We start from the raw sequence: 26,615 nt of genomic DNA, 5'->3' as shown, positions 1-26,615 counted from the left end.
CATTCTTTAGGGTTGCAGTGCGATAGTGTCCATATTGAGAGTCTTTTTTGTATTTTGCAATCGCGCACCACCAAGCATATTCTGTATAGGTGATAGTACTCACATACCAGCTCAGTGTCATATATTGTAATCTCCTATTGTTACACCACTTTTACTCATGTGGGTGCTGATGGGATGGGGAATGGACAGAACATAGATTACTATTCTTTCTATCCAAGCTTCATCTGACACTTTACATTGGAAGCCAGTTTTGAAAACTTTAGAAAACCAAGCAACAAAACAAATGAATAATTTTGGCATTGCAAATAAGGATATATTACACCCAATCTGCAATAAATGAGTTTGAATTCGGGCAAAATTTAGGATGGACTTATTTCAGATACCAGCTCTGCTAACAATATTCTACTGTCTTCCTCTATGGTCAACTCTTCTCACTTCCACTTTCGATCCTCTCTTCTCCTGTGGAAGTCACTCCCTCAACACATCCACCACTCACCCACACTTACCCTTTTTAGGTGTGACCTTAAAATTCACCTCTGTCTTCAGACAAGCTCTCTGAATACTCTCACTTAGGACACTTTGACCACTGACCACCACTTTACCATCTCATACACAGCTTCTCTCTACCTATTGTCCTATCCCTTAACCCTTTAGATCAGAGGTCAGGAACCTTTTTGTCTGAGAGAGCCATAAACACCATGGGCTTGATTCACAAAGCGGTGCTAACTGTTAGCACGCCTGTAAAAACCCCCTTAGCACGTCTAAACAAGCTTTTCGCGCACAAAACTTTACGTGCGCAAAACTTTATGAGCGTAAAACTTTACGCGTGCACTGCACAGAGCGCAAAGTGCCCATTAAAGCCTATGGGACTTAGTGCGCGCATAGGACTTTGCGCGCGTAAAACTTTGCGCACGGTACTTAGAGCGCGATCTGATTGAGAAAACCGGTGCTAACCTACTTAGCACCCTGGTTAGTGCGCCTAAAGACTTTAGACGTGCTAAGTAGGTTAGCACCGCATAGTGAATCAAGCCCCATATATTTTAAATTGTAATTCAGTGAGAGCGATACAATATGTTTCAAACTGGGAGAGGGCTCATGTCCCTGTTGCCATGGTTATGTGTATACAGTTTATCCTCCGGGCATTGGAAGTGTCAGACGGAAACAGTAAATTCGGGCGCACGAGGCAAGTAGACAAAAAGGGCGCCGCCATAGACTGCCATATTAATTATCATTTGACGGGCGCCCACCGGGAAAAAAGGGCGCCCGCATAAAATAACGTTTTATCATTACATTTTTGCTAATTTATATTTTCCACATTTCCCCACGATCATTGTCGTTAACATATTAAAATTGTATCCCTTACTGTTTGTAAAACTTTATTATTCACAAAATAAAGCGATCAGTATGTTTGTAATATATTTTATCCTTTACTGTTTTTAAAACATTATTCTCCACACAATAAAGCGATCACAAAGGGGGGTCTTAGGTTTAGGCACCACCAGGGGGGTCTTAGGTTTAGGCACCACCAGGGAGGTCTTAGGTTTAGGCACCACCAGGGGGGTTTTAGGTTTAGGCACCACCAGGGGGGTCCTAGGTTTAGGCACCACCAGGGGGGGTTTAAGGTTTAGGCACCACCAGGGGGGTCTTAGGTTTAGGCACCACCAGGGGGGTCTTAGGTTTTGGCACCGCCAGGGGGGTCTTAGGTTTAGGCACCACCAGGGGGGTCTTAGGTTTAGGCACCACCAGGGGGGTCTAGGGATAGGTACAGGGAGGGTTCTGTGTGAGAGTAGGGTTAGGTATAGTTTTGGTAAAATTTTACCACACTTATTACGAACTTAGTTATATTTATATCATTGTTATAAACAATATTTTCAGATTTAATTATAAGAAGAAACAATAAATGAAGGTTATTCACAATAATATACAATTACAACGATTTAACATATATTATCGTTTTTTTTACGAAACTTAATTATAAGTTTCACTTTTGAATCTTAACGTTTTCACAATTGCCGATTTCATACTCATTATTTAATGATGTATACATTTGTAAAACATTATTTTTAAACGAAATACAGCACAATATTTTTATAAACGCTATTAGTGCTTATCGTTTAAACCCCGACGCCCTTTTTTTAAGGTACGCGTGTCAGACATGTCTTCAGCTTCTCTGGGGTTTCAGCAACATCAGCAATTTCCCTGAGAGCCAGACAGGAGAAATACCTACCAACTAACAGCTTGTACAATTAGCTCGCTGACTTGGGGGTTGATTCACTTTGTAGGACGAGATCCCCGCACTTTGATTGGCCCATTAGGCTACCTGTCACTTGACAGGCAGCCCATTGGGCCAAAGTGCAGGGATCTCACTCTACAAAGTTACTGGACCTGACAGGGTCCACAGTGGGACAATTGGAGCAGCTGTTCATTTTGGGGGGAGCGCGAGTAAGTTAGTAGTGCATGCTACAGCAGTAGAATGCACTACTTTGAAAATGTTATTTGCGCTGCCACACTAAGCTGCACTGCTTGATCAGTGTAGCTTAGTGAATCAACACCTACTGATTTCTCTGATTTCTCTGTGAGCCAGATGTAGCCATCAAAAGAGCCACATCTGGCTCCCGAGCCATAGGTTCCCTTACCCTGTAGGGCCGACTGTCCAGGGCTCTCTTTCCCCTTTGTCTCTAAGGCCTCGTTCAGACTATACACGCATTTTGGCAGCGCGTATAGTGTGCGACGCGCAAGAACGGTAGAAGGGCATAGACAGCCCTTCTACCGTTCCCATCATATGCGCTGCGTGGCAGCGCGATTGCACTATCGCGTGCTGCACGCATTTTTGGTAATCGCAGCGCAGATCCCATTCATTGTAATGAATGGGATCTGCAGCGCAGCGCATAGTAGCGCAGATGGCGTGCGATCGGACGCGTTGCGTTCCGATCGCACATCCATCTGCCCTAAATGATGTGAACGAGGCCTTAATGCTGTGTAATGTGCGTACATATCTCCTACCCCTATATAAAAATCTGTAGTTGATTTGTTCGATGCGTCAGCTGAAATCCATCATTCTCTTGTATTGTTAATTGTTGTATTGCTTTATTGTATTGTTATACTTTGTATTATGTTGCACAGCGCCACGGAAGAGGGTGCTATATAAATCAAAAATAATAATACTAACCTCCCAGCAATTTTCACTGTGTCAATAAGATAGGTGAAGGTTACAATTGTTTATCACCTAGTAGAATATTTTTTTATTTTTCTTATAAATCCAGTCCTGTTTATTGAATGATTTCTGACATTCCCAGTGGAGATACTTGAAGATGTTTCAGTACATAGACAAACATGTTTTCAAATTTACATGGACAAACATGACATGGGAAGAGACATACCATGATGTCCAATACCATAAGGCACATCAGTGCTGCCACTGCCAGAGGAATCCATGCTGTCCAACAGATGTAAACACACAGACTGCATACAATTACATTCTTCCCTCCACTGAAGTGCAGAAGCTCTGGCCTACACTGCATGTGTAACACAACTTGCGGCAATAAATTTATATAAAAAGCAATGAGGTGATTCGGAATAAATCAGATTTTAACTTTACGCTGTGCAGTGAAAACATGGTAATGGCAGATGATAAATGATTGCCTGTTATGGATTACTGTATCTTCCACATCATCCCATAAATATTGATATACCAGCCATTCATCTCTCAATGCTGACTTCAGCAGAGACGTAGAGAAAATGTTTGACGTCAGCTGCTCTGCGTACGTCCACTACTGAAGCCAAAGGCTGTGCTTCTCTGAGCACATAGAAGATCTCAAGGAACATCTCCTGATCGGAACACAACAAAGCCACTCTATTTCTGGTTGGCTGTTTTTCTTCTCTGATGTATGATGGTGGATGTGTTATGTTGTAGTGAGTAACAGACATTAATGAGCCACAACATTAAAACCACTAACAGGTACTGTGAATAACATAGATCGCCATATTTATTTCGAAAATAAGACGCATTTTTCTCCTCCAAAAGTGGAGAGAAAAGTCGCTGCATCTTATATTCCAAATACAAGGTGTCCCGGACTTACAAACACCCACTGATATTAACTGGCTGACCAGCCGCGTTGTCAGGAACTCCCTGTACTGTCTCCTCTGTTGTCCTCATGTCCTCCTCTGCTCTGTGCAGTATAATTAGCAGTGGGTGCATCTGTCACCTGATCTAAAGGCATCTGCGGCGACCAGTCACGTCACCTTTCCCTCACTGTTCCCTTGATGAGTGAGGGAAAGGAGAGGTCTCTGATCGCCATGGGCACCCTCGGATCAGGTGAGAAATGTGATTGGCTTCCGCTGCTAATAACTTACTCTGCACGGGGGAGGAGGGGGAGCGGAGGACACGGGGACACAGTGGGACAAAAGCGAAGACACAAGGGAACAAACGAGGACATGGGAACATAAAGGAGGACACAGGGGGACAAAAGGAGAACGCGGGAGGCAAACAAAGACACAGGAACAAGAAGGGCATTAGAGGAAGACACGAGGGAGGCAATAGAGGACAAAGGAGGACACAAGGGGACAATAGAAGCCATAGAAGGACACAAAGGGGCATGGAGCAGGACACAGGGAGAACAGAGGAGAACACAAGAGGGACAGAGACAGACACATGGGAGATACAGGAGGACACAAGTGGGACAAAGGAGGACACAGAAAGACACAAGAGGTACAAGGTGGATGCAATTATTGGGGTAAGAACGGAACATTGGCAATCCAGCGCAGGAGACTTGGGCACAGCTGGCGCCACCATAGGCCATAATAGGAATTACGGCTATAGCGGTGCACAGTGAGTAACTTCAGTGTCGTCAGAAGACGAAGCTGAAGTTACTTTTTAATCACTGTAATTTGGCCTCCAGCAATTGCTGGAAGTCTAATTATTTCATTCCCCACTATCCACGTGGACCTAGAGGGGGAATGGTATTTAACATCGCCAGGAACTTGTGCAGCAGCAGGATAAGTCATACCGGCTGTATCCTGCGCCCAAGTCTCCCGGTGGCGAATTCTCTGGACGCAGGAGAACATCCACAAGATGCACCATGGATGAGCCAGGTTTAGTATATTTTTCCCCTGGTTTTTGTCCTTTCAACCTAGTCATGGTATGGTCAGGATCTTATAGTCCAAAACATACAATATTGTGTTACAGTAGCATCTGTTAAGGGTTGCAGGATGTACATTAGGCAGCACATGAAACTAATGTTTTTTTTTTTTTTAAATGGCCAAACATATGGATTTTAGGGACTTTGATAACCAAATCCAAGTAGGTAGACAGTTGTGGCAGAGCATCTCCAAAATGGCAGCTTTCATGAGCTTTTTTATGGTAGTAGTTAGTAGGGATGGACAACGAGATGCAAATAATCTTGAGTTAATGCAGTATTGTGCAAATTTTGTATGCAAATCTATGCAGCTTGAACATTAACCAATCAAATCCTGCTGAGGTAAAATTTGGTCCATTTTTACGCTGCATAAATTTGCATACAACATTTGTATAATCCTGCATCAACTCAAATGTTTTTACATCTCATTGACCATTTTTAGTAGATAGTACCTACCAAACATGGAAACAACAACAGGTGAACCAGTGAAAACTAGCAAGCACCCAAGACCCTTGACTCTGAACTTACTGCCTTGATTTCAGGGGCATAAAGAGATGATTTTCATATTCAGGAGTGAGGCATTATGGGAAACCACAGGATACGTGAGGTGAATGGCGCATAAATCAGAATGAAGCACATATGAACTGCGGCGAGGGACGCAGAGACTTCTAGGGGCTGGAAGAAGCCCCCGGTAAGTAATACAGTGAGCTTGATTCACTAAACTATGCTAACTGATAGCATGGTCGCGCTATGCAGTTAGTACGCAATATCACACATGCAAAGTTTTATGAGTGTAACGGTTTACGCTCGTACACTAACAAGGGCCTTCATGTGTCAACGCGGCTATTTAGCCGTGTTAACACGCAAAAAGCTTTGTTAGGACACAAGGAGGACCTACACCCAATAAGGCCGGTGGACGGCGGTGAATGATTTGGCTGATCTGTGTATATTTTGCCTGATATTTATAATCTTATTTGCATGTCATAAATGGCAACTGTTTTATTAAAACTTGTGGAACAGGAATTGCCCGGCTTTCCTGAAGGAGTTCTGTAGGCACACAGATGCTCAGGAGAGAGGGAGGATGACCTTAGCTGTCCATGAGCGTGTTGCTAGTCCAGGCTGCATAATGAGGTTGGCTAAAGCTGTAGGGAGATCTCTGAAAGGAAGCAGAGAGGAAAGCGACACAGATGCTGCTCTTATTTGCATGCCACAGTCAGAGTGTTCGGCTTTGACACAGTATTATGATTTGGAAACTGAAATTGGTTTGGGAACCCTTAGTGACTGGTGGCAGGCAAACAATTACTGCAGGTAAACAAATCTAATTGCTAAATGTTTCTGTATGACAGGAAAAGAATTATTTAAAAAATGAAATACTCGTTATGCCATATTTTTGGAAAAGATTGTAGAAGTTTCTGTGTGCAGTCTCACATTTTATAGTGTGGCCTATAGAGTTACAGAATAAGACAATGAAGACCAGAATATGCAAAGTATAGTAAGTCATAGCAACCAGACTTCTCTTCTCAGAGCCCAGATCAGTGAAGGATGAATTCTGGCTGCCTGTTTTGTGTTAATCCTACTTGCACAATGTTCTTTGCCTTAAGGAAAACTGCGTATAAAATAGATTTGTTTAGTAAGGCAGGGGAAAATGCTATAACCCATAGCAACCAATGAAACATCATCTCTTGTGTGTGTATAGTGCTAGGTGCAGTGCCGCATAGATGCCAGGATAGGCAAATGTAAGATGCTCAGTGCTATGCGCTTTTCTCCTGAGCTCTCTCTGCCCTACAACTGCTCTCTCTGCAGCCAGGCACAGTGGACCCTCCTCCAACAAATTGACTTGGGACCTGGTGCAAATGAAAGCCAAGACTAACTTTTTAATGATGTTTTGACCTCACAAGGGGGTAAACAGAATTGTCGACCGGATAATATGCAATGTATATATATATATATATATATATATATATGTACACACACACACACACACACAGACACACACACACACACACACACACACACACACACACACACACACACACACACCATCCTAGATCTGAATGAATAGAATATTCTTATTAAATATTTAGTTTATTACATAGTTCAATGTGCTGACAATGAAATCACACAAAATTTATCAATGGAAATCAATGGATGGAGCGAGACATGATGTTTCAGATGTGCTTAATTGGATTCAGGTGGGGGGCAACAGGCAGGCCAGTCCATAGCATCAATGCCTTCGTCTTTCAGGAATTGCTGACACACTCCAGCCAGATGGGGTCTAGCCATAGCCGGCCTTTGATATGAGCGACCGGAGCGGTCGCTCAGGGTGCCAGCTTCCAAGGGGGCGCTTATAGCTGGTTGCCTATACTGAGGGTACCTACACCTGATTTCCTATACTGGGGGCACATATAGCTGGCTACCTATACTGGGGGTACCTATACCTGGCTATCTATACTGGAGGCACCTACACCTGGCTACCTATACTGGAGGCACCTATGCCTGGCTACCTATGGGGGGGGGGGATGGAGACCTTCAACTGACTTCCTATACTGGGGGCACCTATGCTTGGCAACCTATATTGAGGGCACCTACACATGAGATCCTATATTGGGGGCACCTATACCTGGCTACCTACTTATGCTGAGTCTGAGGGCGTGTTTTTTTTTTTTTTTGAGGGGGGTGCACTGCGGCTATAACGCGTGGTGCAAATCGTCGGTGCTGTGCTATCATTCTAAATGGGGGGGGGGGGGGCGGCTAACTGTCCCACTGATTGTTTTTATTAATATTCCTGAAAGGTTCTAGCCTTCATTTTCAAGTGTATTCAGGATAATGCACTCTTTCCATCCATGGGTGGTTATTTAATAGTATTTTTCCTATTATACATATGTGACGTGTCACGGAGATCTGAGCATTTGGCGTGATGTGTCATGACATCAAAAAGGTTGGGAACCACTACCCTAGGAGATATCTCAGGAGAGAAGGAGAATTGCATATGGGCCGGTGTGTGTGTGTATACGTGCGTGCGTTTGTGTGTATATGCACGTGGGAAGAGGATGAAAGGAGGGGGGCAAAAATCAGGTTTCGCTCAGGGCGCTGTGAAACCTAAGGCCGGCCCTAGGTCTAGCATTGTCTTGCATGAGGAGGAACCCTTGTGGTGTCACAAGGGGTCTGAGGATTTAATCTCGCTACATAATGGCGGTCTGGCGAGAACCTAGGGCTGTGTAGCCCCCCAAGAAATGCCACCAACACCATTACTTACCCACTGCCAAACCAGTCATGCTGGAGGATGTTGCAGGCAGCAGAACGTTCTCCACAGCATCTCCATCCAGACTCTGGCCTGTCTGTCACATTTGCTCAGTGTGAACCTGCTTTCATCTGTGAAGAGCACAGAGCTTGGGTTAGATTGTGCCTTTATTTATATTTATATGTATATATGCTATGGCTGAAATGAAATACTCCCAGCCACATAAATGTCTTGCTGTGACCAAATGTTTTCAAATCCTGGCGTGAATTAATTCCCCTGGCAGCACGGCAATGTGACCAGATGAAGCCGCCTCTTGGACTCTGCCTCCTCTGTTCCCCCTGCCCCTCTCCTATGGAGCTGTGGCAGCCAGGAACCACACATGTCGTTCGTAGCGGCAGGGAAGCAGAGCTGCAGACATTGCTTCTGCCAGCACCCGCTCTGCAGAGGAACGAACGGCAGGATTCCCTGCCGCTACGAATGACTCTGGGGGACACGCGTATCCCCGGCTGCCAAAGCTGCATAGGAGAGGGGCTGGGGTAGGCAGAGCCGAAGAGGTGTCACATGCCATGCCAGGGGAGTTAATTAATTTACGTCGCAGGATTTTAACACATTTTGGCCGCAGCGAGACATTTAAGCGGCCGGGAGTATTTCATTTCTAACACTGGCCGGAGGGGCATGGCCACTTTGCGTTTTGACCGGCGAGAACCCGAAGTGGCCAGACTATATATATATATATCCTATACAATAAAACCTAACTATCCCTGCGTCAGTCACTTTCCCTGTCTGTCCATCCGAAGCTTTTTTGTACTGCGCATGTGCGCAGTACAGAAAGCCGTTGGGATGGGAGGTGAGGCCAGGGAGCAGGGCAGCCATGCGCAGCGTGCAGGCGGGTGTGCGCGCGGGCGATGGGCGGTGGGCAAGAGCGGTTAAATTACTACCTAGAGCCCGTTTTTAAACGGGCTTATGTAGCTTAGTATATATATATATATATATATATTTCAAAACACTGCACACTGGTTATGAAAAAGTAGATTCGCTTAGATTGCTTTTATGACCCTAAAATGCATTATTGTTTTTACCTGGTGCTGGGAAGATATGATACCCTTGACTGAACTATGGAAGGAATGGATAAGAGAAACTGTTCTGTTAAAAGGCTGTCTGTAACAAGCGTCACATCACATCTTGTTAAGTAGAGATAAATAGTTTTGCAAAAGCGATTTAGTTAATGCCATCTGCATTGCAGTCATTTCATGTCATAGAAAAATATTGTGGTATTTGCCTGCATAATAAAGTTTTCATGCTTTGTATTTTATGTAAAACATTATCAGCTGTTACACTATTGATCTGAATGAAGGAGAGAAATGTGTGTTATTCCATATATTGATCTGCTCCTCCGCTGTTACACAAATCATTTCACTGAGGTGCAGTGTCAAATCCCAGAGGCGCAGATTCATTTTTCTGCTACGCGGTATCTATAAACTTCACCTCTAGCTACTATTGAATCACTGGAGAGAAAATGCACAGTTATGTATGTCATTCTCCTAAAGGAAGATTTACACTTGTTAAATGGCTTCTGCATAGATCAGTCAGTCTGTCCTTTGCGTACTGTGCCCATGTGACCCCTTCATCAGCACTGACTGCTCTTTAAATTCTACATTTTACTACTTATCTGTTATCTGTAGTCACAGAATACAAATGCAATGTGGTCTATTAAAGACATCTGCTCACATTATTGTTTAAAATGAAACCCACTGATCAGAATAATAGTCTATTATAATAGGTGTGGAACAAAGCTCCAAAAGCTGTTTTTTCTTGCCAAATAAATGGATCTCTTAAGACATAACAAATCATTGGTGACTTCAGGTTGTGAATTGGCAAAGTTGCTGTATTGGTGGTTTATGCCTCTCCTTTGATTTAAACCAGGAGTGTGAGCAGAACCTCTCATAAGCCTAGTACACACATACAAGGCTAGTTGCCTGGGGAAGCGGCACCCAATCCCTAGGGTGACATTGCATAGGCAACGCTATACAAACACATTGCTAACCTACAGGCTAGTAACGTGTACTGTTCCAATGTGGGTGGTGCAGAGTGGTGCAGGACTATCTCTCGACAGTCGGGGAAAGTAGAGAGAATAATGTCACTCGCCCAAAGGGATCCACCAGATGGATCAGTGGCTGATAGTTATTGGGGGCTGTTGTACACATGCTGGATTCTCGACTGAGGCAATGTTGTAACATTTCTTGTGACCTGGCAGAATTTCCTTCCCAGAGGAGAATTTAGTGTTATGTATGGGAAAGGAGAGGTTAGTGATAGGCAGATGAGAGTGGGAGGTTAGTGCTAGACAGAGGACAGATAGAGGGTAGTTTCAGGCACCGGAGAGGGTACATTAGTCTAAGGCCTCATTCACACTATAAGTGTTGCCGTGCGCATTTTGGTAACCCATATGGTGTGTGACGTGCAGAAATATCAGAAGTGCATAGACTGCACTGTCTGATGTTCAAACTACCTGCACTGTGCAGCAGTGCGATGCGTTATAGCACTGTTGCACGCATTTTTCAGAAAAAGCACAACGCTGACCCAGTCACTGTAGTGTATGGGTTCAGCAGCACAATGCACGGCAGCTGAGATGTCCATGCGATTGCACAAGTTCAGTTCTGATCGCACGGCTCTCTGCGTTTTAGTCAGAGATTGGGTGGAGGTTCATTTTATGCATTGGAGAGTGATAGGGTCGTCTTAGGTAGAAGAGAAGGGAAGTTAGTGTTAGGCAGAGGGGTTGAAAGGTTAATGTTAGGTGGAGAAATGATGGAGGAAACAAATTCTGAAACCGTTGAAATTATTTTCGTTATAATTATCAGCCACCTTTGGCTAAATTTTATCTAGTGTGTGTACGGAGGTTAAGAGTGATACATTCGGTTTCCCACCCCTTTCAGAAATCAGCCTATCACAAAATAATTTGTGTTTTAAAAGGTCACTGGCTTCAATTCACTAAGATCATGCTAGAGATAATAAGGCAAGAGAAAACTTACCTCCACACCTGAGAGAGTTATCTTACCTCTTCATTCCTTAAGTTACCTCTCCTGTAGTTAATTTACCTCCTCTGTAGTTAATTTACCTCCTCTGTATTTAATTTACCTCCTTTAAGGATTGGAGAGTTAATTTAAAGACAGAAGAGTTAACTTTAGGCTTGCCTGAGGTAAAATGTTTCCTGAATACTACATGCCTTATCACCATGGTAACAACTCTAGAAGAGTTATTAAAGACAGGAGATAAGTTTAGTGAATTGAGGCCTATGTCAATTGCCACAGCTCTAGAAAAGCAAAAGGTTCTCTTTGAAAAGAATACACAGACAAGGAATATAGAAGACAGCTGGTTTCCACTTTCAGGCATAGGAGAATGGGAGGCTTGTCTTCTAAACTCCAGCACAATCTGGATAATTCACTCCAAAATTTCTGTACGCAAGTTTGGGTGAAATGTTTATCTGAACACTAATTATAAGTAACATGTTACTAATAATACAGCGTGTAGGTGTTGTGTGTGACAATGCATAAGAGACTTGACATCACACGCTAAAGGTCTGTGTGACACATGCAGCACTTCCCTACATGTTTAATGATGCACCATAATTAGATGTCATGTAAACATTTGTAAAGCTGAACGACAGGCAAACATTAGACAAACAAAAACAAACACTGGTTGGATCCGTTGTGATTTAATTATAAATAAATAAATAAATAAAAAACCATGAATACACCTGTACAGTGTAAGTCGTGTGAATGTGTTTTCTGTAATTCCACATTAGAGAGGGGAGGAGCAGCATTGCTCAGTGGTGTAAAATAATAGGGGATGCAGAGATGGTGACTGCACAGGAGCCCCTGGTCTAGAAGGGCCCACTAGGTACCCTCCAACTTCTTTATACCGCCCTTTTGTTTTATGCTGGTTACAACCACCTCTCTATGAGCTTGATTCACAAGACCGTGCTAAAGCATAGCAAAACCGTGCTGTGCGTTTAGCATGCAATGTACAGCGCGTGAAGGTTTGCGCATGTACATATTTATGTGCATGCGCTAAGGGGGCAAAGTGCGCGTGACAACCTATGTTGTACCCTCACGCACGGTACATTGCGCGCTTAAGCGCGGTCGTGCTATGCTTTCGCACGCTTTTGTGAATCAAGCCCTATATGTGTTTTGAATAGTTGCAATCATTAACAAACTTTCCTAGTTCCTGCTTACACCTCTCTGGCACTTCGGTTGCACTTGGCAGGTTTTTGTCTTCCTATTCAATTGTTATGTATAGAGTGTGTGAGGGGACCTAATGTAAGACTTGCACTGGGGTCTATAGCTTCTTAGTTATGCCACGAACTGTGTTGACTAAGTTTGGCTCTGGTTTACTTGGAGGATATAGGCCTTATTCACACTAAAACGTTTTACTAGCGAATTCAGCAGCGTTTTCAATCGCTGGCAATCACTAGTATTTTGAAAAGCGCTACTGCAATGAAATGTGTATGGCAGTGTTCACACTTAGCAATCACCAGTAATTTTTGTTTGCTGAAATCAAGCTGCATGCAGCATTTTTTTGCGCTTTTGGAGCAATTATGTTTCAATGTTATACAGGGTGGGCCATTTATATGGATACACCTTATCTATGGATACACCCCATATACCATACCATACCATAAATGTTTTTGTTCCAACAGTCTTGGAGGGATCTATCCAATGTGGGTTAGTGTCAGACCAATAGCGGTGGTTTTGTTTGTTAAATTCACCATTCACATAAATTGGTGTATCCATATAAATGGCCATATTAAGGTGTATCCATATAAATGGCCCACCCTGTACAATCGCAGAATGCAGTCGTGCCAAAATCACTTTCCTGTACAGAGGAAAATAGCTGGTGATTTTGCAAGCGTTTTGCGATTCCCAGTGTGAAGGAGGCTGAAGCAGGGAGAACTGTGCTCATGTAGACTTCATGCACACTATATAAGTCAAAAGCTGAAGATGAAAACGGATGAAACACTGATAAGAAATGTATAACAATGTCAGTTTTAATGTCATTTTTTTGTGTATTTTTTGTGCCTGCTTTATAGGCTATTGAGGGACTCATTTCTATTGATGCATTTTTGTCTTTGTCCACACGCAGAAATGTATAACATCTCACAGCCCATGTTAATCAGTGGGCTTTTTTTGCGCATCTCTCTGTTTCTTTCAGCTAGCTGCTTTTTTCCGCATGTTGCTTCATTAAAATGCATTATGCTTTCACTACAGAGTTTACAAGCAAATGCTAAAATTCTCGATAAGGTTACCGTACCCTCAGTAGTGCGGTACAGAAAAACTGTGCCAGCAGTGCGTCTTCAAAAGCCGAAAATCAAATTGCATGAAGTGTGAATTGTATCATTCAAAGGCACAAGATGCACTATCATAGGGCAAAAGTGATGGGAAAACTGACACAAAATGGACATAGATAAGCATAGTGTACACACACCAGATTTCACCCTGCTGTTGTCAGTGGTGGGGAGCTGTGATTCAGTTGTCTCTATGTTGAGTTTAAAAGACAACTGAAGAGAGAAGAATATGGAGGCTGCCATATTTATTTCCTTTTAAACAATAGCAGTTGCCTGGCAGCCTTGCTGATCTATTTGGCTGCAGAAGTGTCTGAATAACACCGGAAACAAGCATGCAGCTAATCTTGTCAGATCTGACAATAATGTCATAAACACCTGATCTGTTGCATGCTCGTTTAGGGTCTGTTGCAAAATGTGTTAGAGGCAGAGGATCAGCAGGATAGCCAGGCAACTGGTATTGCTTAAAATCAAATAAATATGACCGCCTACATATGCCTCTTGCTTCAGTAGTCTGTTGAAGGTGACCATTAACAATACAGTCTCAGGGATGATCGATCATCTCCGCAGTAATCGATCAGAATTAATTGGTCTAGCCCATCAACAGCCTATTTCCCGCTAACCAATCTGATCAGATCAATTATCAAATTAAGTTGTGAGAATTTGACCATTAATGGGCACAGCTGATAGTTTCCGATCGATAACCTAGGTGATCGATTGGCTGCGGGATTGTACCATTAAACCTTTATGTAGAAACCACCAAGAATTGCAATGCTTGAGGACATTTTATGGTGACAAAAAGTGCATACAACATGTAGACTGATTGTCTTCTTCTGTGGCGCCTTCAACTGCATATGTAGGTACCAGCTGGGCAGCTGACAAAGAGCGCATTAAAACATTCACAGTCACCCCCCACTAACGTGTACAAATGAACTGGACCTTGTTGCTGCAAACCTTTTTTTTACAGAAGTGACAACACACTTCTGTACTTCTGATCTCTATTGATGTGACCTATTTGTGTATCCTGAGTGCACCAGAGAAACATTCATTTCAGGTCCTTGCAGGGCTCTCTCACTAAGCTGGGAGAGTGATTGGAAGTAATGACTACTCTTTGACTGGCGTGACATTTCACATATACTGTATTTCAGTGCTGTAAGTAGCTGTTTGCGCACACCTGCACTTATATCCTTCCCTGTTTGAACAGTGAAGGAAAAATAGTCAGCTGTCAGACAATAGAGACTTACAAATGTCTTTCTTGTGCTTGGCTTTTTATTGACATTAAGGAATGATTCGTATATTCTCTGACTGAGCAGAAGTGATGCATCATGGGAGTTCCTTCTTGCTCACTTGAGGCTGAATAATTGCAAATACCTTTTTTTAACAAGGCAAACTTACTTAAGGTTTATTAAGTAGCAATTGTGGTGCTTATTTCACCCCCATGTTTCCAGACTTGCAACAGAAGACAAGATATGTATACATTGATAGCAATAGTAACTAAGAACATACAGCGTATAGCACTACTGCGCTGCTCATGTCCTGCCAAAATGCGCACAGCAGAGCGTATAGTGTGAACGAGGCCTTAGCATCCAGGCCCTTATTTTAATTCACTTTTTCTCCTGAATCTTTTCTTAGGAGATATTTTCACATCTTGTCATAAAATGCCTTTTAAACCACCAGCAAGTGAGAATATACTTTTTCAATTGAAAAATGCGTAAAAGTTGTTTTAAAGAGAGCATGAAAAAGGATCTCCTAGGAGATGACTCAGGAGAAAAAGTTAATTGAATATGGGCCCCAGTCTTCACCAGATTGTGGTAGTCCTTGCTCTGCTTCCCTGTTACATTGAGAATGATATGGAGGCTGACATATTTATTTTCTTTTAAACAATACCAGTTGCCTGCCAGTCCTCCTGATCCTGTCTCTGATACTTTTAGCCATAGACCGTGAACAAGTATGTGCAGATTAGGTACTCTGACTCAGGTTCTGCTGGATTAGTCATATGCTTGCTTGAGGCTTTTGACTCAGACACTACATATGCTAGAAGATCAGCAGAACTGCCAGGCAACTGGCATTGTTTACTAGGAAATACATTTGGCAGCCTCCATATCACTCTCACCTCAGGTTCCCTTTAACAAGACCCTGTTTGTGGTCATAAGGGCAAGGGGCTAAAAAGTAAACTGTAGGCAAAGCTAGACCACAGAGGGCGCAGGTTTTACTTGCATTGGAACAGATTGAATCACCAAGGGGGAAAAAATGAATTCTATAAATTCTCAGATAAATGTTCTAACAAATTGTCTCCTTATGTTACCTTAGTGATTTGTAAGAGGCAAGCTGTTAAATACACACTCGACTTCTAATCTTCCTTCTAATTCAAACATCTTTTTAACACTGTGAATGAATTACATGTGATGCTAAAAGGCTGAAACTGGTGTTTTTCAAATCCAGCCTTTAAACATTCATGTTTACTGCACCTGTCTCTTGAAAATCCCTTTCGCTTGCTCAGTGCATGGCATTTGCTGTCATGTAAAACCTGGTATTAGCTTGGTGTGCTTTCATCGTCTCCTTAGAAACCTCTCTGAGTGATTTCCTGTAAAGGAAATTATCAGCCCACAGTTAGTAAAGTACAGTTACAACTGAATACTGTTTTGACTGCATAATCAAAATTAAAACACACACAACGCAGCAGGATGACCATTCAAGGAAATAAAAGTAACAAAAAAAGGAAATCAGTATCCTGGGCACTAATAGATCATGGGGAGATGAAGGTCAAGTGTATGCTTATTTTTTTTATAAACCTTATTTAATAAGAATGATTCTCATGCTGGAATTAATAATGCTAAGTATTTATGATCGGAGCCACAATGAAAATCATTTTACCTTTATACATAAAATATCATTAGAGGAGCACATAATGTTGCAGTAGTCAAATATGACCTTACAAGATTGTATTTCATTCTGTTGAAGAGGAAAGCTGATTTGACATGGTTTCCTGTTAACCCTGGTTGATGTCTGCTGGGGAAACCTGTCTGCATCACTAGTGCTCAAACCAGCTGACAATAAAGCTAACAGGTCCTGATGCAGCCCTTATAGGATGCAGGTGACTTAGGGCTTGTCATGTCCACAGACTTTGCTACACTGCTGAAATATGGGCCTAGATTTATGCAAAGGGTGATGGATGTAGGCTCCATCGTAATGACATAACAAGCACACGTTTGGTTACTGCATGTTAAGGATGTGACTTCTATCACCCATGCTCAATTTTTTTTCCATTGTTTGCTCTTATTGAATATTATATAACTTGAGCATCACAGGAAGTCAGGTTTTTTTTTTCTAAACATAGGACTAGAGAGCAGGGGGTAACTATACTGGACTGGGCCCCCGGAAAGACTGCCGGTGGGCTCGCCCCAACTCCCCCCACCCCATTACGGGTTGGGCAGGAAACTGGTGGGGGGGGGGGGGGGGTGGAAGTGCTGTACATTATTAAGCAAAACAGGCATTGCAGCTGGAGCTTTATTATACATTACCTGCTTCTGGCACCGGCATCTTGTTGCAGTGATTGCACAAGAACAGGAAAAGAGATCACTTTGTAGGAAATACTGGGGTCCAGAGTCCAGACAGTGGATTTTAAAGTGAATAATAGGGGTTATTTACAAGTGTGCTATATATATATATATATATATATATATATATATATATATATATATATATATATATATATATATATATATATATATTCCCTCATCCCTTTAAATGCTGGCACATATGAATTAAGCATGCCTTGTGGCTAGGTAGATGCAGTTTAGGCGCTGATTATGTGTGAGTAGCCCCAGAACCTGAGTAACTTAGATGTGCTGGCATTTAGAAAGATGAGGTGGCAACCCTACACAAAACCCAGAAGGACAATCCTAACTGACTATCTAACTATAACAAATATATACAAGGCATATGTACAAGCAAACATTCACATATGTACAGCACATATTCACATGAATATGTGTACAGAAACATAATCACACAATTAACAGGCAAGGATGACCAGACAAACAGAACATCAAAAACCAAGTCAAACGATACAAACAGCAGACAAAGAGTAGTCAGAACAGGCAGAAGGTCAATACCAGGTAATCAAATAACGAGGTACGGTATGCAGGAACGGGTCACCAGAGACACAGAGGTTTCTGGCAAAATGATCTGGCAGTTCACCGATGGCCAAGGCATGTCTTAAATAGGCTATCTGATGGTCATGTGACAAATCACAATGTCCAAAGATTTCCACCTGCAGGTGGACTGAAGAACTATATGGTTCACTACCTGAAAGGGGAACACCTGCTGGTGGACAGTGGAAGTCCTTACAAAAGTCCATAATTGCTGCCACTAGCAGGAGACCAGAAGCTACAGTTCGTGACACGTTCACTGCATGCAGCTAGCCGATCACCATGCAGAGGCTGATATTTCTGGCTCTATTAATGTCTTAATAACACACCTGAAACCAGCATATGGTTAGAGTCATCAGACAGCAGTAAGAGCATCTGATCTGCATCCGGGTCTGTAGCTTAAAGTACTGGAAACAGAGGAGCAGCAGGATAGCCAGGAAATCAGCATTGCTTAAAGAGACTCTGAAGTCTCCCAAAAAAATCAGGTGTTTACTTTAAAAACTTCTTTAACATAACTGCCCCACCTGAAACGCCACATGCCTGTGGCTGAAAACTTGACTAATCTCCCCAAACTCCCTGGGGCTGATTTTGGGGCTCCTTCCGTGTAGAGGCAGAGCTTTGGGCAGTAGCTCTGCCTCTACTCCCGTCCATCTGCAAGGCAGAGCTACAGCCCAAAGCTCTGCCTCCCCCGGGCAGCAAAATCCATGACCAGGAAAGTCGTGGATTTCTGCCCCGGGAGTTAGGGGTGATTAATTAAGTTTTCAGCCGCGGGGATGCAGCGTTTTAGGTGGGGCAATTATGTTAAAGAGGTTTTTAAAGTAAGAACCTCATTTTTTGGAGGCTTCAGAGATTCTTTAAAAGGAAATAAATATGGCAAGCTCTATATCCTTTTCACTACAGAGTCTCTTTATCTCATAGAAGTGTTTAGTACTGCAGAGGAGAGGATACGACTTTTTCTTTTGTAAAGCAATTTATCATGTTCGCAGCATCACGAATTGTAGTGGGTGGTCAGCATGACTCATTGCTTGAGTGGTCTTCTCTTCACTCCCTCTTTTCAGTTTTAATGTGAGAGTTTTCAAAATAATTCACTTAAAATGGGTCATACTGTTATAGACAGAATTAAAATCACACATTTGGCAATGGTTTAATATCTTGAAGAGTGGGTGGAAGACAGGCATTATGAAGACGTTAGAGTTACACAGAGAATATTTCATAGCAATACTTGTCTGTCTGTAGCAATTCATTTGCCTGTTTTCTGTGTGTATTTAATTGACTCTGTATTCCTTACTATTGTATTATACAAAACCATCATAGCTGAAGGATAGAGAATGGAAGGTATTCTGCAACTGAGCAACTAATATGTGATATAGCAAACGAGCACTCGCAAAAAGTTGGATGCCTAGCCATGGTTAATATATACACTGGACCTTCAGGCAAGGATTAGTTTCACTGGGCGCTGTGATCGACTGGCGTCTAGTGTTAGATGATCAGCTACTACTTAGTATATAATGGTTGTAGCTAATCAAGTTAGGTATTAGGCACTAACCCGGGGGTGGGGGGGGGGGGGGTAGGTATTAGGTGTGGGAGGTTAAGTGTAGGCTTTTAAGGCACTTAAGGGGAAGGTTAGGGTTAGGCATTATGTGAGGGGTTAGGTTTAGGCACCTACAGGGAGAATTAGGGTTAGATATTATGTGAGGGGTTAGAGTTAGGCACATACAGGGAGAGTTAGGGTTAGATATTATGTGAGGGGTTAGAGTTAGGCACATACAGGGAGAGTTAGGGTTAGATATTATGTTAGGGGTTAGAGTTAGGCACCTACAGGGAGAGTTTGGGTTAGGCACCTACAGGGAGAGTTAGGGTTAGGCACCTAAAAGGAGAGTTACGGTTAGATATTATGTGAGGGGTTAGAGTTAGGCACCTACAGGGAGAGTTAGGGTTAGGCACCTACAGGGAGAGTTAGGGTTCGATATTATGTGAGGGGTTAGAGTTAGGCACCTACAGGGAGAGTTAGGGTTAGGCACCTACAGGGAGAGTTAGGGTTAGATATTAGGTGAGGGGTTAGAGTTAGGTACCTTCAGGGAGACTTAGAGTTAGGCACCTACAGGGAGAGTTAGGGTTAGATATTATGTGAGGGGTTAGAGTTAGGCACCTACAGGGAGAGTTAGGGTTAGGCACCTACTGGGAGAGTTAGGGTTAGGCACCTACAGGGAGAGTTAGGGTTAGATATTATGTGGGGGGTTAGAGTTAGAAACCAACAGGGAGAGTTAGGGTTCGGCACCTACAGGGAGAGTTAGGATTAGATATTATGTGAGGCGTTAGAGTTAGGCACTTACAAGGAGAGTTAGGGTTAGGTGCCTAGAGAATGGAAGGTATTCTGCAACTGAGCAACTAATATGTAATATGGCAAACGAGCACTCGCAAAAAGGTGGATGCCTAGCCATGGTTAATATATACACTGGACCTTCAGGCATGGATTAGTTTCACTGGGCGCTGTGATCGACTGGCGTCTAGTGTTAGATGATCAGCTACTACTTAGTATATAATGGTTGTAGCTAATCAAGTTAGGTATTAGGCACTACACTGGGGTGGGGAGTTGGTAGGTATTAGGTGTGGGAGGTTAAGTGTAGGCTTTTAAGGCACTTAAGGGGAAGGTTAGGGTTAGGCATTATGTGAGGGGTTAGGTTTAGGCACCTGCAGGGAGAATTAGGGTTAGATATCATGTGAGGGGTTAGAGTTAGGCACATACAGGGAGAATTAGGGTTAGATATTATGTTAGGGGTTAGAGTTAAGCACCTACAGGGAGAGTTTGGGTTAGGCACCTACAGGGAGAGTTAGGGTTAGGCACCTAAAAGGAGAGTTACGGTTAGATATTATGTGAGGGGTTAGAGTTAGGCCCCTACAGGGAGAGTTAGGGTTTGGCACCTACAGGGAGAGTTAGGGTTAGGCACCAACAGGGAGAGTTAGGGTTAGATATTTTGTGAGGGATTAGAGTTAGGCACCTACTGGGAGAGTTATGGTTAGGCGCCTACAGGGAGAATTAGGGTTAGGCACCTACAGGGAGAGTTAGGGTTAGATATTATGTGAGTAGTTAGAGTTAGGCAGCTACAGGAAAAGTTAGGGTTAGGCACCTACTGGGAGAGTTAGGGTTAGGCACCTACAGGGAGAGTTAGGGTTAGATATTATGTGAGGGGTTAGGGTTAGGCACCAACAGGGAGAATTAGGGTTAGGCACCTAAAGGGAGAGTTAGGGTTAGATATTATGTGAGGGGTTAGAGTTAGGCACTTACAAGGAGAGTTAGGGTTAGGCGTCTACAGGGAGAGTTAGGGCTAGGCACCTACAGTGAGAGTTAGGGTTAGATATTATGTGAGGGGTTAGAGTTAGGCACCTACTGGGAGACTTAGAGTTAGGCACCAATAGGGGGAGTTAGGGTTAGGCACCTACAGGGAGTGTTAGGGTTAGGCACGTACAGGGAGAGTTAGGGTTAGATATTATGTGAGGGGTTAGAGTTAGGTACCTGCAGGGAGAGTTAGGGTTAGGCACCTACAGGGAGAGTTAGAGTTAGATATTATGTAAGGGGTTAGAGTTAGGCACCTACTGGGAGACTTAGAGTTAGGCACCAAGAGGGGGAATTAGGGTTAGGCACCTACAGGGAGAGTTAGGGTTAGATATTATGTGAGGGGTTAGAGTTAGGCACATACAGGGAGAGTTAGGGTTAGATATTATGTTAGAGGTTAGGGTTAGGCACCTACAGGGAGAGTTAGGGTTAGGCACCTACAGGGAGAGTTAGGGTTAGGCACCTAAAAGGAGAGTTAGGATTAGATATTATGTGAGGGGTTAGAGTTAGGCACCTACAGGGAGAGTTAGGGTTAGATATTAGGTGAGGGGTTAGAGTTAGGTACCTTCAGGGAGAGTTAGGGTTAGGCACCTACAGGGAGAGTTAGGGTTAGATATTATGTGAGGGGTTAGAGTTAGGCACTTACAAGGAGAGTTAGGGTTAGGCACCAACAGGGAGAGTTAGGGTTAGATATTTTGTGAGGGATTAGAGTTAGGCACCTACTGGGAGAGTTATGGTTAGGCGCCTACAGGGAGAGTTAGGGTTAGGCACCTACAGGGAGAGTTAGGGTTAGGCACCTACTGGGAGAGTTAGGGTTAGGCACCTACAGGGAGAGTTAGGGTTAGATATTATGTGAGGGGTTAGGGTTAGGCACCAACAGGGAGAATTAGGGTTAGGCACCTACAGGGAGAGTTAGGATCAGGCACCTAAAGGGAGAGTTAGGGTTAGATATTATGTGAGGGGTTAGAGTTAGGCACCTACTGGGAGACTTAGAGTTAGGCACCAACAGGGGGAGTTAGGGTTAGGCACCTACAGGGAGTGTTAGGGTTAGGCACCTACAGGTAGAGTTAGGGTTAGATATTATGTGAGGGGTTAGAGTTAGGTACCTGCAGGGAGAGTTAGGGTTAGGCACCTACAGGGAGAGTTAGGGTTAGATATTATGTGAGGGGCTAGAGTTAGGCACCTACAGGGAGAGTTAGGGTTAGGCACCTACAGAGATAGTTAGTGTTAGGCACCTACAGGGAGAGTTAGGGTTAGATATTATGTGAGTGGTTAGAGTTAGGTACCCATAGGGAGAGTTAGGGTTAGGCACCTACAGGGAGAGTTAGGTTTAGGCACCTACAGGGAGAGTTAGGGTTAGATATTATGTGAGGGGTGAGAGTTAGGAACCTACAGTGAGAGTTAGGGTTTGTCATAGCAATGGCAGAGTGAGTGAGCTTCAGCGACAGGAGAGTGCCAGAAAACAGCAACAGGTTCATGCAGCGGGACATTGGTGAGCTCCGGGTTTTTTTCACCAGCAGATCTCTAGTCCTTAACGGGCCAGAGACAGCTGGTACTTAAGTGGTTAAGGTACAAATAAGCTGATATTACACTGTAACATGTACTGAAAGTAACTGCAGTAGGGCTGGTTCACACGGGCTTCTGCGTTTATCTCAATGCTGCGTTTACCATTGTTTGCCAGTAATTGTGGTTGCGCAAAAGTTGCATTTGATCGAAGTCCCTGGGGGGCGCTACATGTAGCATCCCGCTGCAGTTCCATACCCCACATAGTGCTCAAAGCGCAATGGAATGTGGAACCAATGCCAAATACTTTTCTGCTCGGTTGCAGAGAAATGTTTAGCATCGGCTTAAGGTGGCCACTAATGATCCAATCTTTTTCATCCAATCTTACCAAATCTATGTAGTAGAAGGGTGAATATACTGAATGGATAATTTAGGCAATTCCGTTATATTACATAGAAATGGTAAGATTGGATGAAAAAGGTTGGACCATTAGTGGGCACCTTAAACGTGATGCCTGCAGAGGCCTGTAGACTCCATACACTCTTCAGAATTATCCTTTCGTGGCTGGATTTCTTTCATTATTTTTATATATTTAATCTATTTATATTTATTTGTAAAATATATTTTTTGTGCATAAAAGCTTTATTTATAAATGGCAGGCGCGCACAGAAACTTTTTATTTGCGAACTGTACTATGCATGCAAAGAGTAGAAAAACACTCGTACATTCAGGCCAGAGATTCTGTTTTGCATGAGCTTTGCATCTGGGGTTTGCATGCTATTTTGTCCGGTAATATATTTATTATTAATAGCGTTCGGTAGATCATTGCATTAGAGATGCTTACAGCAAAGGTTGAACCTAATGGGTCTTTGTCTCTCTTGGCTTCATGTGGCTGTTTTGCATTGTGACCTGTTGCCATTGAAAGACACATAAGAGCTCACAGACAGAGGGTTATCTGTAAAATAAGAGAAGGTCAATGATAAAATAAGACCTGACATTTAATCTTGTTGTTTTAGAATGTCTTACTTTGCTGTAATACGTTTGCATGGTAAAGTACGATTTAGCAATTGTGCTTATAGAATTTGCTGCTATTGCGCTATTATTGCATTTATATAAAACCATAATAAGGATAAACATAAATAAGACAAACTGGCTGCTCTTACAGAAAATGCATATAACCACAATACATATTATTATGTTATTAAATTATGCTGTATAGATGCATGTGTACATGTCTTATGATGAAAAAGAGAAATCTTTTCCCGTTTGCTTTGATGTCACCGATTACGCATGAAGAAAAATAGACTGTTCTTCTCCAGCATAGTATGTATAAGTGCAGCAATTTAGTGAATGAGCAGATCATCTACCTACTACTTTCTGTAATATGTGCATATGGTAAGCACTGCTGGTATGTCAGGGTGTAGACAGTGTGTAGTAGTGGCAGGCTGCAGACATAGGAGTTTCAGGCATTTATAGCCTAAAGGGTGCCCATTGCATAGATCATGATCTACTGGTAGATTACAAAGGATTCCTGGGTAGATCCCACCCACACCACCTGCCGGAGTAATGTACGAATTGACAGGGCCGCCATCAGAAATTTTGGGGCCCCTCACACATCATCAGGCCTGCCCCCCCCCTCCTTGGTCCCACCCACTGGTTGCTGTGCCTGCCCGCTAGCCACCCCACCCCCGTGTCCGTGTGCGAAGTGCGCTGTGGCGAAAAATGTGCATGGCTCCAACACTGAAGAAAGCGACACGCACAGCGTGATGTGGCAAAAAGCGGGCGTGACCATGACATGTTGTGAGTGGAGCCAAATACTAGCAAAATACAGGTAGTCCCTGGTTAAAAAATGAGATAGGGACTTCTAGGTCTATTCTTATCCTTAATCCATTCTCTTTTGTCTCCCTCTTTTCTTCCTGTGCTTCTTTTGTCCCCCTCTGTCTCACCTCAGTTTGTGCCTCTTTTTTTGTCCCTCTGTGTGACCTCATGTTCCCATCTCATCTTTTTTCTTCCTGAGCCTCTTTTGTCCGCCTTTGTTCCCCCTGTGCCTCTTTTATCCCCCTGTGTTACCTCTTGTCCCCTTCTGTCTCAGCTCGTCCCCCTGCCCTAGCCAGGTATAGGTGCCCCCAGTATAGGTATCCAGGCATAGGTGGCCCCAGTATAGGTAGCCAGGTATAAGTAGCCAGGTGAAAAAGTACTATCAAAATTATGCGGGGTGTTTTCTTGCTTGTTGGTGGCATAAAAGGCATTTCATTGACACATTTAAGTTGTGAAAATATCACCTAGGAGAAAACTCAAGAGAAAAAAAGTTTATTGCATATGAGCCTCTATGTTTGTTTGATAACGGTACAAAAAGTACTGTTAGGTATCTACCATTAGCCAAGGATGAAAGACAAAAAGAAAGACAAAAAGATGAAGCATGTATGGCTGCTATGAGAAACTGATCTCTCTGCTGGCTTAATAAACATGCATGCGCGTACATTGAAATGACTTGCAGTTAGTGCTGTCACTGATTTTTCTTATACAGTATACTGACAGGTATTCACAAGGAAAATGTGTTCGAGTCACCTTGGTGACATTTTACAGATCATATTCTCATATTGTCTTTTCTGACGTGGTAGCATTGTACTTTCTATAATAGACAATAAGAGCTATCTATAAACAGTGAGCATGATACTATTGCAAGACGTTGACTTACAGAACAATGTTTAGCATTCATTAGAGATAATTGTTCCTAGCTTGTTTTATTCTAAATGGCAAAGTGTATTTATAGTCTGGCGTGTTATTTCATTTATACCTGTAAATGTTTATGGGTAGATCATTTCAGTTTGTAGACCTGTCTAGTAACTGGTGAGACCATTTAATAAATACTTAGTCATAGCAGGATACACCATCTGCAATTCCCCTTGTAAAGTTGCCTTAGAAACCACTTGTCATGGCTTTGAATACACGCACACAAGAAATGTAGGTCTTTAAAAAAAGAAGATTCACACTGAGAAACAAATGAAGGCTACATACAATGGATACAGTGTACCGGTTACGTGTTTCCGTTATATGTTCACTATAATCCCAATTGCACCTTTGCTGAAACTGCCCTCTATAGTTTACAGAAATATTTTTCAGCCATCATAATACCAGCCTCTATCTAATTTGACAATATTGTTTTTAAGGGACTCTTATGTTTCCCCACACAATAAAGTGACCTTAGATCACAACAATCTATTGAATACTCAGGAACAGGAACTTTAAGCTAAGCAATACAGGTGGTCCCCGACTTACGAACGCCCGACATACGAACGACCCACCGATACGAACAGCATGGATTCTGTGTTTCCATGGGAACAAGTAAACAAAAATTCAAATTGAGAAAATCGATTTAAAAAAATTGTAAGAGGGGAGGGGGCGTGTCTGCAGCTTGTCTATGCTAGACGCGTAGTTGCAGAGCTCCGCATCTAGACCTCCAAATCGGCACCCACAGCAGAAAGTTTTTGCCCCAAAACGCACCAAGAGATGGAGGAATCCTCGATGGTCCTGAAAGCGACCATCAAATGGAAGATGGGGAACCCTAAGCCGCAGAAACTGCCAGAGATATTCGCGGGCATTCAGGCCCGCACGGCAAACAAAAATGGCGCCGGCTCCCGCCCTCTTCCAGCCCCACACAACACCGCTACGGCTGATGGCTTACCTGCAGCACAGAGAGGGGACTCCACACCCGATACAGTGTCTCCTTCCTCCCGCAGCCTGGTAAAATCTGGCCAAAGGACCGACTCCACCGCTGATTAGGTAGGACAAGCCCTCCTCACAGATCCCACAGTGGCAGCAGCAGCAGCACCCATAGAAATGTTCCAGGCCACAGATCAAACACTGATACAAGCCTGCATGAAAGAAATGCTTTTATCTCTTAAAGTGTGCCTCA

The 26,615-nt window shown here is 43.1% G+C and overlaps 1 protein-coding gene and 1 long non-coding RNA gene across 2 annotated transcripts in view; one reads left to right on the top strand and one right to left on the bottom strand.

The window, feature by feature from the left end:
* The window catches only part of NALF1 (NALCN channel auxiliary factor 1), a 663,538-nt gene that overhangs the window by 42,744 nt on the left and 594,179 nt on the right, over positions 1-26,615 (top strand). The gene's annotated exons all lie outside the window — the stretch shown is intronic.
* On the bottom strand, positions 6,186-16,264 carry LOC137546062 (uncharacterized). Its single transcript, XR_011026165.1, has 3 exons — positions 16,180-16,264; positions 8,392-8,507; positions 6,186-6,291 (listed from the first exon to the last, which is right to left on the bottom strand). It is a non-coding gene; the product is annotated as an uncharacterized lncRNA (long non-coding RNA).

Source organism: Hyperolius riggenbachi, chromosome 2, assembly GCF_040937935.1.
Source record: "Hyperolius riggenbachi isolate aHypRig1 chromosome 2, aHypRig1.pri, whole genome shotgun sequence".
In the NCBI taxonomy this organism is placed as follows: domain Eukaryota; kingdom Metazoa; phylum Chordata; class Amphibia; order Anura; family Hyperoliidae; genus Hyperolius; species Hyperolius riggenbachi.
Note: the sequence above shows the minus strand (reverse complement) of the source record. Positions and strands in the feature narration are given on the sequence as shown.